Raw genomic sequence first — 13,096 nt, forward strand, 5'->3', positions numbered from 1 at the left:
TGGCCGGCCGTGGGTGTAGTGGACCCAGGGAGTAATCCCGTCAACCTTGAGAGTGGTGGAAGTGGTCAGGATCACGATGTAGGGTCCCTTCCAGCAAGGTTGAAGTGTCTGGTGTTGGTATCTCCGCATGTATACCCAGTCACCTGGCAGATATTGATGGGGGCCCGGGGGTTGCCCAGTCTCATAGAGGGCCCTCAGCTTAGGACACACCTGCTCATGGGTTATGGAGAGTCTGTTCTTAAACCTTAGGGTTTCTTCAGTGTTGGTAACTAAAAATCCCCTGGTCCAATTTTACCATGTCTCTGAAGGCCTTAACTGAAGAAATGAAATGCACACTCCCATTATTTTTTCAAGGAATTTAGGGGGATCTCCAACTTTAATTTAAGGTTCCCAGGTTCAAAATCCAAGAACTGGGCAATTGCTAACTTTTTATACAACTCAAAGAAACCCCCTTTACAAACAATAATCATCCCTTATGTACATACCAATGCTTTATACTTCACAAAAATTGATAGGCAGAGGAGGAAACTGAGGCGCAGACAAATTACAGAGTGATTTGCCTCAGGTCACTTGGCCAGGTGGTGGCTAGGCCCGGAAGCAAACCCAGCTTTTCCGACTCCGGGGCTTGTCTCCCCACCCTGGAGTTGCTGCCAGAGCTCCCACCCCTCACTAAGGGGGCATAAGGAGAAAAAGACAAAGTAGAAAGCCCACCACCAACCATCCCCTGGCGCCCTCTTGCTCCCCCAACTGGGTATGGGCTGGAGTGGCCAGGAGTGCATTGAGGTACTGCAGCTGCGTGATCTTGATGAGCTGCAAGTCGGAGAGGGCCCTCACGGTATAGTCAGGACAGTATGCAGACAAGCGAGCATCATCGGCTGGCTCTGGCTCCAGGTCGTGGTGGACGGACTGGAGCGAGGACACTGGGGACTGGTGAATCGAGGCGGGCACTGTCAGGGCGAACACTCCGTAGTAGGTGAAGGCTCCGTTCTCGAACTTCAGGCCCTCTTTCCTTATCTCCACCTCAAACCTGCCCTGCAGGATGAGAATGAAATAATCCACTGGCTGGCTGGCTGGTACAGGTAATGGTGTGCAGCCAGACGGTTGTTCTTGTCAAACCTCACTTCCTGGTTGACGCTGGGATGCTTCAGCAGGTGCAGCAGGACCTTCTTGGAGATTCGCAGGGGGCTGAAAACATCCGCCTGGGGAAGCGCTGGGTAGCCAAGAGCAGCTGAGGTGAGATTTTCACTTTATATTCATCGTCAGACACCTTGAACAAGGAGAATTCCTCTTTTCGCAGGAGAGGGGCACTCAGAGGAGCAGGCTTCTTCCTGACGGTGGCATTTCGGTAGTCCTCAGAGTCATCCAGGATCTCAGACTTGATGATCTCCTCAGTGACGTCCTCCAGGGTGACGAGGCCCAGCACCTTGTAGAAGGGGTCACCTTCACCCTCGTTGTTCACCTTCTCCACGATGGCCAGGTGAGACTTCCCTCATTTGAACTCCTCCAAGACAGCGTCCAGCTTGGTGTCGTTGAAGATGAAGTGGAGCGGATGGTTGTAAAAGCGGGTGATGGTGCTGAGCCGCGTGCAGTCTTCGGGATCCACGAAGGCTAAGTCCTTGAGGTTCAGCATGTCCACAATGTTGGAGCGCTCCTCCTCGTACACCGGGATGCATGTGTGGCCGCTCTGCATGATGCTGGCCAGGACGCCGAAGTCCAGCATGAAGCAGTCCCCCAGGAGCGTGAGCACTTCCTCCACGGTCCGACAGTGCAGCACGCCCTTGCTGAGGTCGCTGTAGGGGTTGCCGCCGCGGACCAGCTCCAGCACGCGCTCGTGAAGCCGCCCGGGCCATGCTGCCAGTTCCAGCAGCTGGCCCGCGGGCAGCGCCACCAGCAGGGTCAGCAGCACGGCCAGGCGGCTGAGCAGCAGCGCGTGGGGCCAGCGCCAGCGCCCAGGGCCCCTCACGGCAGCCGGCACCACCTCGCCCACGAGGAACATGAGCCCCGCGCTGCCCAGCACGGTGGCACGGCACGCTGGTCCGCCATGCAGTACAGCAGCACCGCCAGCACCGCCTGCGCCAGGCTGGGCAGCAGCAACAGCCGCCCAGGGCGCGGCCGACCCAGTGCCGCGCGGGCTCCAGGCACCGCCTTCCCGGGCGTCGCGGCCAGCAGGCCCTTGGGCAGCCCGCCCCCTCGGGGGGCCACCCAGGACCAGGAGCTGTTGGCCAAGCCTAAGCCGAAGAGGCGCAGGCGGAAGGCGGCCTCCGGGGCAGCCCGCGCCTCTCCTCCGCGCGCCCACCCCGCGTCCTTGTCTCCGTCTTCCTCCCAACAGACGCCCAGCACCCACGGGCCCCACGCGGCCTCCCCGGCGGCGATGCCCAGGCACAGCGTGGCGAGCAACCAGCCTAGACGAGCCGCTGCTGCCACCATCGCCTGCTGTTCCCTCTCCTTATGTAGACAGTTATGACAGTTAAAGACGCAGTAATACAGACAACCACGCAAAACAGGTAACAAGAACACAATGACACAGACAAACGTTCCAGTGCGGCTGCGGAGACGAAACAGAAGGTAACCAGAAGGGCTGGCAGCCGACCCTCCTAACAGATGAGGACCTCAGTCCTCCAGGCAGGGGCAAGGGACATCTCCTCAAGACCCCGGTCGACCGCCCGCCAGCGCATCCGCCTAAGCCAATGCCGACCCAATACAGATTGGAATTCCTACAGGTACAGTACAGTTTAGAGCTCTCAGAGAATATGCGCGCAAAAGGTGGAAAAAGTTGAGTGCACTCACCACGCGTGAAAACCTCCAGATAGGGTCCTGGAGGTCTCTCGGATCCCGGACGAGCCCCCAGATGTTGTGCCCAAGATTGCTAATCCGAGAAACCACCGAGGAGCCGACACCGATACAAACACACGAGGGTTTATTTTCCAGCTCGAGCTTGGGTCCAAGTATACCCGACACAGCAGAGCAGGTCGCCCCAGACAAAGAGGCGTAGCAGCTTTATAGGGCCAATGGGATATGCAGAAAGTTGCAGTCATGTCAGTCCACATGCAGGTGGCCGATTGAATTACATTTTAGCCTAAACTATCCATTTGAACTGGCCTATCACTGAGCTGATTTCCGATTAGGGTGTGCCCTGGGCTTGACTAGGGTGGGGCAGTGCTCGAAGCAATAAGCAGGTCATGTGGGGGTGATACAGAAGGTGGCTGGTGTAGAGTTAGTGCTGCCCTGCTTGTCCGGGGGTAGGGGATTTTTGTTAAATTTCCCCAGTCCCACATTAGGGATTTCTTGTCTCTTGCTGCTATAAGGATCTTCTCTTTATCTTTGGAATTTGCAAGCTTAACTATTAAATGTCGAGGTGTTGAACAGTTTTTATTGATTTTAGGGGGGGTCTCTCTATTTCCTGGATCTGAATGCCTGTTTCCCTTCCGAGATCAGGAAAGTTTTTGGCTATGATTTGTTCAAATACATATTCTGGACCTCTGTCGCTTTCAACGCCCTGGGAAACCCCACTTAAACATAGGTTTTTCTTCCTCAGGCTGTCACTTATTTCCCTTAATCTATCCTCATCATCTTTTAATTGTTTGTATCTTTTTTTCCTCAGTTTCCCTCTTTGCCATCAACTTGTCTTCCATGTCACTCACTTGTTCTTCCACCTCATTAACCCTCGTCTTTAGGACTTATAGTTTGGATTGCATCTCATTCAATTGATTTTTAATTTCTGCCTGATTGGATCTAAATTCTGTAGTCATGAAGTCTCTTGAGTCCTTTATGCTTTTTTCTAGAGCCACCAGTAGCTTTATAATAGTGCTTCTGAATTGGCTTTCTGACATTGAATTGTAATCCAAACTGTGTAACTCTGTTGGAGAGAGGACTGTTTCTGATTCTTTTGAGGTGAGGTTTTCCTTCTAGTCATTTTGCTCAGTGCAGAGTGGCCAAAAACCAGTTGTATTGGGAAAGGAAGAAAAAGAGAGAAGAGAAAGAAGAAAAGAAAAAGAAAAAAAAAGAAGGAAGAAAAAAGAGAAAAAAAGAAAAATAAAGAGAAGAAAAAGAGAAAAAAAAAGAAAGAAAAAATGGGGGGGGGGGAAGCAAACAGAAATCAAAAAGAAAAAAACAAAACAAAACAAAACAAAACAAAACCCACAAAAACCAACAAAGAAACCAAGGGGGAGTATCCTCTGATTCTGTATACTGTAAGTCCCTTGACTTCCCCTGGAACTTTCCAGTGCTGCTTGATCAACAATTTGTTTTTCCCCTGTCTGTCTAGCTGGTCTTCTGGGGGAGGGTCCTGCTGTGTTGATTTTCAGGTTTTAGCACTTGCGGGAGCTGCTCAGCCCCCTGCCTGGTGCAGAGCGCAGTGAGTGATGTTTAAGCTGCTTATCCTGTGAGGCCACTGTGAGGCTCAGTGGGGGTTGTTTACCCCGCAAGGCCCCAGGAGGGACAACCCCAGTGGCGGCAGCCAGCTCTGGAGCCCTGGAGTCAGCTCCCGCAGTAACTATGGAGCTCTCCGTCTGCAGGGCCTGGATGCTCCGGGGCGGGCCGCTGATCTGCTCAGCTCGGGGCAGGAGCGTCCTTGCTGTCCTGGGCCCTCCCGGACTCTGTCTGTCCCGGGGGGGAGGCCGGATCCTGGGCTGTGTCCTCGGCCCCCTGTGCTCCCGGGCCTGCGCTGTTGGATTCCCGCTCCCTTCCATGCAGCCCCCTCCGTGGAGCCCCCGCCCGCGCCCCTCCCAGCTGCTCCTGGGCCGCGGGTGCTGCAGCCATTTAGGGAGCTTGGCCGGCGTGTGGCACTCTCCCCAGGGCGCAGGTCCTATTAGTACCCCTGGGATCCTGAGGGCATCCCCACCCTCCTGGGGTCCTGCTCCAACTCCCTACGAGTGCCTTTCCGCCCGGAAGATTGGTGAAGCTCCAGCTTCTCCAGGACGGGACTTTCCTGTCCTGGGGACACTCGCCCGGCCTTAGCCCGGCTCCTCGCGGGGCCCCTCCCTCTTGGAGGCCTTTTGTTTCTTTATTTCTTTTTCCCCCCCCGTCTTCCTACCTATATAGGAGCATAAACTCTTCTCACTGTAGCATTCCAGCTGGTCTCTCTTTAAATCTCAGGCCGAATTCGTAGATTTTCAGGATGATTTGAAGGTTATCTAGGTAAGTTGGTGGGGACAGGTGACTTGGGGACCCTACTCTTCCTGCTGTGGGCTTTACATAGATGGCTTTTAAGATGCTGAGGAATGTTCCCTCTATCCCTACACTCTAAAGAGTTTTTATCAGGATTGGATGCTGTATTTTGTCAAATGCTTTCTCTGCATCTATTGAGAGGATCCTATGGTTCTTGTTTTTTCTTTTGCTCATGTGATGAATGACATTGATTGTTTTTCGAATGTTGAACCAGCCTTGCATCCCCGGGATAAATCCCACTTGGTCATGGTGAATAATCTTCTTAATGTATTGTTGTATCCTATTGGCTAGTATATGGTTGAGAATTTTTGCATCCATGTTCATCAGGGATATTGGTCTGTAATTCTCCTTTTTGGTGGGGTCTTCATCTGGTTTTGGAATAAAAGTGATGCTGGACTCATAGAGCGAGTTTGGAAGTATTCCATCTGTTTCTATCTTTCCGAACAGCTTTAGTAGAATAGGTATGGTTTCTTCTTTAACCGTTTGATAGAATTCCCCTGGGAAGCCATCTGGTCCTGGACTTTTGTGTCTTGGGAGGTTTTTGATGACTGCTTTAATTTCCTCCATAGTGATCGGCCTGTTCAGGTTTTCTATTTCTTCCAGTTCCAGTTTTGGTAGTTTGTGGCTTTCCAGAAATGCATCCATTTCTTCTAGATTGCCTAATTTATTGGCGTATAGGTGCTATAATAAGTTTTTAAGATCGTTTGTATTTCCTTGGTATTGGTGGTGATCTCTTCTTTCTCATTCATGATTTTATTAATTTGAGTCTTTTTTCTCTTCTTTGTAATAAGGCTGGCTAATGGTTTATCTATGTTTTTAATTCTTTCAAAGAACCAACTCCTGGTTTTGTTGATCTGTTACTCTGTTCTTCTGGTCTCTATTTCATTGAGTTTGTTCTAATCTTCAGTAACTCTCTTCTCCTGCTGGGTGAAGGTTTTATTTGCTGTTCCTTCTCCAGCTCCTTTAGGTGCAAGTTTAGCTTTTGCATTTGAGTTCTTTCCAATTTTTGGATGGATGATTGTATTGTGATATATTTACCCTTCAGGGAAGGGAGAAGAAATGGGTAGGAAATATCAGAACGGGAGACAGAACATGAAGACTCCTAACTGGGAAACGAACTAGGGGTGGTGGAAAGGGAGGAGGGCGGGGATGGGGGTGAATGTGTGACGGGCACTGAGGGGGGCACTTGATGGGATGAGCATTGGGTGTTATTCTGTATGTTGGCAAATTGAACACCAATAAAAAATAAATTTATTATTAAAAAAAAGAAATGCGAAAAAAAAATTTCCCCTTCAGGACTGCTTTTGCTGTATCCCAATGATTTTGAACAGTTGTATCTTCATTCTCATTAGTTTTCATGAATATTTTTAATTCTTCTCTGATTTCCTGGTTGACCCTTTCAACTTTTAGCAGGATGGTTTCTAACCTTCACTTTTTTGAAATCCTTCCAAACTTCTTCTTGTGTTTTAGTTCTAGTTTCAAAGCATTATAGTCTGAAAATATGCAGGGGATGATCCCAATCTTTTGGTATCAGTTAAGACCTTATTTGTGACCTAGTATGTGGTCTATTTTGGAGAAAGTTCCATGTGCACTTAAGAAGAATGTATATTCAGTTGCATTTGGATGTAAAGTTCTGTAAATATCTGTGAAATCCATCTGGTCAGTGTATCATTTAGAGGTCTTGTTTCATTGGAGATGTTGTTCTTATAATATCTATCAATTGTAGAAAGCACTGTATTCAAGTCTCCAACTATAAGTTTATTATTATCTAAGTATGTCTTAACTTTGGTTATTAACTGATATACTTGGCAGCTCCCACATTCGGGGCATAAATATTCATGACTGTTAGATCCTCTTGTTGGATAGATCCTTTAAGTAGGTTATAGTGTCCCTTTTCATCTCTTACTACAGTCTTCGGGATAAACTTTAGTTTATCTGATATGAGGATGGCTACCCCTGCTTTCTTTTGAGTACAATTTGAATGGTAAATGGTTTTCCAACTTTTTATTTTCAGGCTGTAGGTGTCCTTATGTCTAAAATAAGTCTCTTGTAGACAGCAAATAGATGGGTTTTGCTTTTTATCCAGTCTGAAAGCCTGCATCTTTTGATGGGGTCATTAAGGCCATTCACGTTCAGAGTTACTTTTGAAAGATATGAATTTAGCGTCATTGTAATACCTATTCAGTCCCTTTTTTTGTGGATTGTTTTCTTGGACTTCCTCTTTTTTTTACAGAGTCCCCTTTAATATTTCTTGGAGACCTGGTTTGGTGGTCACATATTCTTTCAGTTTCTGCCTATCTTGGAAGCTCTGTATCTCTCCTTTTATTCTGAATGAGAGCTTTGCTGGATAAAGTATTCTTGACTGCATGTTATTCTCATTTAGGACCCTGAGTATATCCTGCCAGCCCTTTCTGGCCTGCCCGGTCTCTGCTGAGGTCTGCTATTAACCTATTACTTCTCCCCATAAAGGTTAGGGATTTCTTGTGTCCTGATGCTTTAAGGATCTTCTCTTTATCTTTGGAATTTGCAAGTTTCAATATTAAATGTCAGGGTAATGAACGGTTTTTATTGATTTTAGAGGGGGACCTCTCTATCTCTTGGATCTGAATACCTGTTTCCCTTCCCAGGTTAGGGAAGTTCTCAGTGATGATTTGTTCAAATACACTTTCTGGTCCTCTGTCCCTTTCATGGCCCTCTGGAACCCCAATTCAACGTAGATTTTTTCCTTCTGATGCTGTCATTTATTTCCCCTAACCTTTCTTCATGATCTTTTAATTGTTTTCTCTTTTTTCCTCAGCTTCCTTCCTTGCCATCAACTTGTCTTCTATGTCACTTATTCATTCTTCTACCTTGTGAACCCTCATCATTAGGACTTCCAGTTTGAAGTGAAATTCATTTAATTGATTTTTATTTTTGACCTTATTAGATCTAAAATCTGCAGTCATGAATTGTCTTGAATCCTTTATGCTTTTTCTAGAGCCACCAGTAGCTTTATAATTCTGCTTCGGGATTTGCTTTCTGACATTGAATTGTAATCCAAATTCTGTGACTCTGTGGGAGAGAGAACTGTTTCAGATTCTTTCTTTTGTGGTGAGTTCTTCCTTCTAGTCATTTTGCTCAGTGCAGACAGGTTAAAAGCAAGTTGTACTGGAAAAAAGAAGGAAAGGACAAAAAAGGGAGGGGAAAACAAACAGAAACAAGGACAGGTTCTTCTGGTTTTATATATGGAGCTCTCCAGCACTGCTGGGCCAAGAACTTGCTCTTCCCCTGTCCTTCCAGCTGGTCTTCTGGGGAGGGTGTCTGTGCTTATTCTCAGGAGTATGCACAGCTTAGTGGGAGCTGTTTACTTCCTGGCCCCTGTTCTCTGGAGGCCCCTCTCAGTCCCAGGCACAGGGTGACACCAGAAGGACTAACAACACTGCCGGTGGTTAGCTCTCCAGCCCTGGTGTCCACTCCCCCAGTAACCTCCCACAGCTCTCAGTCCGCACTGACCTGGATGCTCTGGGGGTGGATGTGCTTACCTGTACACCTTGGGGGCGCCTGGCAGCAGGAGCGTCCTTGCTGTCCTGGGCCTTCCCCAGTCCATCTGTCCTGGGGGAGCACAGGGTCAGCGGCTGTGTTCCCTGGCGGCCTGGGATCTGGGGCCTGTACTACTGGAATCACCCTCCCGAAGGCAGGAGGGTGCAGTCCCCTCCACCCAGAGCTCCCCCTGACCCACCGGCTTCTCCCCAAGGTCCTGTTGGGCATGCTCCAGCCCTTTACTGAGCTTGGCTCACAGTCTGTGGCGCACTCTCCCCCAGGTGCCCTTCCTCTGTTAGGGTCCCTGGCAACCTGGAGGATCCACTGCTCCTCCTGCGGTTCTACCTGTTTTCCGTGCTAAGCACCTTTCCATCCGGGAAGAATCCAGTGCAGATTTTCAAAGTTCCTGCTTCTCCGGGACTGCTTTCCTGTCCTTGGAGGCTCTCTCCCTAGCCCGGCTCCTCCTATCCTTATGATTGTTGTTTTAAGTTCAAATTCAGGCATATGACTTATATCTGTTTCAATTATATCCCTGGCTGTGACCTCTTCTTGTTCTTTCTTTTGGATGAATTCTTCTATTATGACATTTTTATCTAGGTTTCTGTTTTCTAAATGTTAGGGAAGTCTGTTGTATTCCTGCTCCTGAGAGTAATGGCTATATTAAGGAGAGGTCAGGGCAGCCCCAGTGGCCCAGCGGTTTGGTGCCACCTTTGGCCGGGGTATGATCCTGGATACCCGGGATCGAGTCCTACCTCAGGCTCCCTCCATGGATCCCGCTTCTCTCCCTCTCCCTCTGCTTGTGTCTCTCCCTCTCTGTGTGTCTGTCATGAATAAATAAATAAAATCTTAAAAAAAGAGGTCATATACTGTCCAAAGCCTGATGCTTCAGAGAGTGTGTCTGGTATATGACGTGTGCACTCTGTTGATGTGTTTTGGTTGCTGTTTCCTGTAGGTGGGTCCTCTGCAGAGTCTATCTGTGCTAATTGCTGGGGTGGGGGGTGGGGAATGACCAAATCTCTCATTCCCAGAGAGGGGAATCTATGCCCAGTGCTGTTCATGAAGCCTTCACAGAAGAGTGAAAAAGTCTGTACTCATTTGTTCCAGGCTTCTCTCAGTTCCCTGCCTTCACCTTCTCTGTGTCTGATCCATCTGCCCACTTGGTGGTGCAGTGCTCCTGTCTTTTATTTATCTCAGGCATGCAGGCTGGGTTTCAAAACTCCAAATTTTAGGGACCTGGCACTGATCCTCTGAGGGAGGGTGTTGCTGGGCTTTGGCTAGTGCCAATTTGTCCCAGAAGGGCAGTTTTGAGAATGCACAAGGGCTTGGAATTTATGATAAAGTACAGCAAAACATTAGTGTCCAGGTAGTGCCATCAGCAGGTATCTCTGCTCCTATGCTAATGCACAGCACAGGGTAATGGAACCCATTGGCTTGTTTGCTCTGAAAGCCAAAACTACCTCTCCCAAATGTACTCCAAGAAGGGGTCCTATCTCTTCTAGTGAGATCCAGGGAATCCTCAGACCACACTGTCTCTTCCCAGGCCTTCACCCTACTTCTCCACAGAGTAACCTCTATGCTCACCAGGTTCCACCCCAGTGCTTATAAAATCTTGCTATGGTTATCCTCTCATTTTCCCTGTCAATAGTTTTGAGGAAATGTTTTTCTTGTGCAATGCCCTGGGCCCTTATCTCTCTTTCTGTTTCCTCTCCCTCTCTCTCTTTCTCTTCATGATCAGGGCTCCCTCCCCTCTGTAGCTCTAGTGATTATTTTCTTCCCTCCAAATCACATCTTAGCACCTCCTACCTTCTACGATGTGGCCTGTTTTCTCCCAATAGTTGTACATTTTGCTCTCTCAGTCCTGAGATCTATATCCCAAGTGTTCAGAATGATTTGTTATTTATCTAACTGTTTTCAAGTGACGAAGCAAGTATAAGGTTCACCTACTACTATGCCAACTTAACTTCCCAAGCCAAATTCACAATTTGGATGTCCAAAATATATATATATTTCCAAGGAGCATGAATCTTTCCCTCTGTGGGATAGTATATATTAATGTGTTCATCTTTGGAATATGTATTGTCTACTACATAGACTAATTGTTAAAGCTTTCTTTTTTTTTAAAAAAAAAGATTCTATTTATTTATTTATTTATATTTATTTATTTATTTATGAGAGAGAGAGAGAGAGAGGCAGAGACACAGGCAGAGGGAGAAGCAGGCTCCATGCAGGGAGCCTGATGTGGGATTCGATCCCGGGTCCCCAGGATCACACCCTGGGCTGAAGGCAGCGCTAAACCACTGAGCCACCCAGGCGTCCAATTAGGGCTTCCCCTAATTGTTAAAGCTTTCAATACTGGTGAATTGGTCTGGTATGTTACCAGAGAGGGACATAAACCAGCTGGTGACATGTATTAATTTTAGGGACCTGGCATGTTTGAGAAATGTGATGTAAATAATACCTATAATGACAATGGGATGGGATAATGTAGTGGTTAATTTTATATGTCAGTTGGCTGGGCCATGATGCCCAGATATTTGGTGAAATGTTATTTTGGATGTTTCTGTGAATGTGCTTTTTGGAAGATATTAACAATTAAATTGGTAGACTTTAAGTAAAGCAAATTACCCTCCATAATGTAGGCCTTAAGAACAAAGAATGACCTCTTTGAGAAAAAAGGAATGGTGTTAGCAGACTACCTTTGGACTTGAATTGCAACTCTACCATGAGCCTCCAGCTGGCTTACCCTTTAGATTTTGGATTTACCATATCTCTACAATTTGTGAGCCACTTCCTTAAAATTAAACCTTCTCTTTAATCTTTTTTTTTAAGATGTATTTATTTGAGAGAGAGAAAAAGAGAGAGAGAGGTGGAGACACAGGAAGAGGGAGAAGTAGGCTTCTCACAGGGACTTGATCCCTAGACCCCAGGATCACACCCTGAGCCAAAGGCAGACGCTTAACTGCTGAGCCACCCAGGCATCCTTAAACCTTCTCTCTATATACACATTCTGTTGCTTCTGTTTCTTTGGAGAACCCTAATGTACATGGTGGGGAAAACAGACCCTAGTATGGTGCTTAAGATAATTTCCACCTCTTGCTGTCAAAGCCTTTGTGTAATTCTCTCTCTTTGAGTACAGAAAGAACCATTTACTTGATTCTAACCAATATAATATGAAAAATATAGTGTAACTTTTACTCCTTTGAGTTGGTTGTGTTATATGACAAAGGTAATGAGATGCCACTACCATGATTATGCTACATATAAGACTCCATCTTTGTAGGCTAAAGCAAAATACTCTCCTGCTGGCTTTTAAGAAGGAAGTTGTTATGACATGAACTGCTTGTGGAGAGGGCCACATGAAAGGGAACTGCAGGTAGCTTTCAGGACATGAGGACCTCAGTCTATAGCAGCAAGAACTGAATTCTGGTTCTTGGAGGAGGACTTGAATTTCCAGGAAAGAATGCAGCCTGGCTGATGATTCGATTGTAGCCTTATGAGACTTTAAGCAGAGAGCCCAGCTAAGCTGTGTCCAGACTGCTGACCCATAGAAACTGGGATAATAAATGTGTGATGTTTTAAGTAAAAAAGTTGTGGTAATTTGTTATGCAGCAAGAGAAAACTAATATAGTTGCCTATTGCTAAGTGCTATTAACACTCTAGAAAAAGGTGATAAAAAGCTGAGCATGATTAATAAGTAAGTTATTTAAAAGCCTGAAGGCCGACTTGGTAGCTTGCATAGATGCTCCAATTTCTTATAGTGAAAGTGTAAGGAATATTAAAGATTAAGCCTTTAGTAGTGGGGAAATATGCCGAGGAGAATTTATGTTGCATTCATTGGAAGAATCATACAAGGTTGTGAGTGTCTGAGAGACAAGGACAAATCATCTTCATTGGAGAGTTATACACCTTTAAAAAAAACTCCTGGTGTGCTAATGGGCCTTGGTATATGCAGAGTCTATATACCATGGGATAGCAAGTGGTCATGCTTCTGGAATCACCAATCAAGAGCTGGGTTTTGACAGACCAACCACATTATAATGTTGGGAAGGCCTGACAGCAATCCAGTATAAGATGCAAGTGATGCAATGCCAGATTTCAGGTTGTACTACAAAGCTGTGGTCATCAAGACAGTGTGGTACTGGCACAAAAACAGACACATAGATCAATGGAACAGAATAGATAATCCAGAAGTGGACCCTCATCTTTATGGTCAACTAATATTCGATAAAGGAGGAAAGACTATCCACTGGAAGAAAGACAGTCTCTTCAATAAATGGTGCTGGGAAAATTGGACATCCACATGCAGAAGAATGAAACTGGACCACTCTCTTTCACCATACACAAAGATAAACTCAAAATGGATGAGAGATCTAAATGTGAGACAAGATTCCATCAAAATCCTAGAGGAGGA

General features: G+C 46.8%; 1 pseudogene; it reads right to left on the reverse strand.

The window, feature by feature from the left end:
* Nucleotides 1-669: 669 nt before the first annotated feature.
* On the reverse strand, nt 670-2,427 carry LOC112919602 (metal transporter CNNM3 pseudogene; annotated as a pseudogene).
* Nucleotides 2,428-13,096: the final 10,669 nt, after the last annotated feature.

Source organism: Vulpes vulpes, chromosome 14 (genome assembly GCF_048418805.1).
Source record: "Vulpes vulpes isolate BD-2025 chromosome 14, VulVul3, whole genome shotgun sequence".
In the NCBI taxonomy this organism is placed as follows: Eukaryota; Metazoa; Chordata; class Mammalia; order Carnivora; family Canidae; genus Vulpes; species Vulpes vulpes.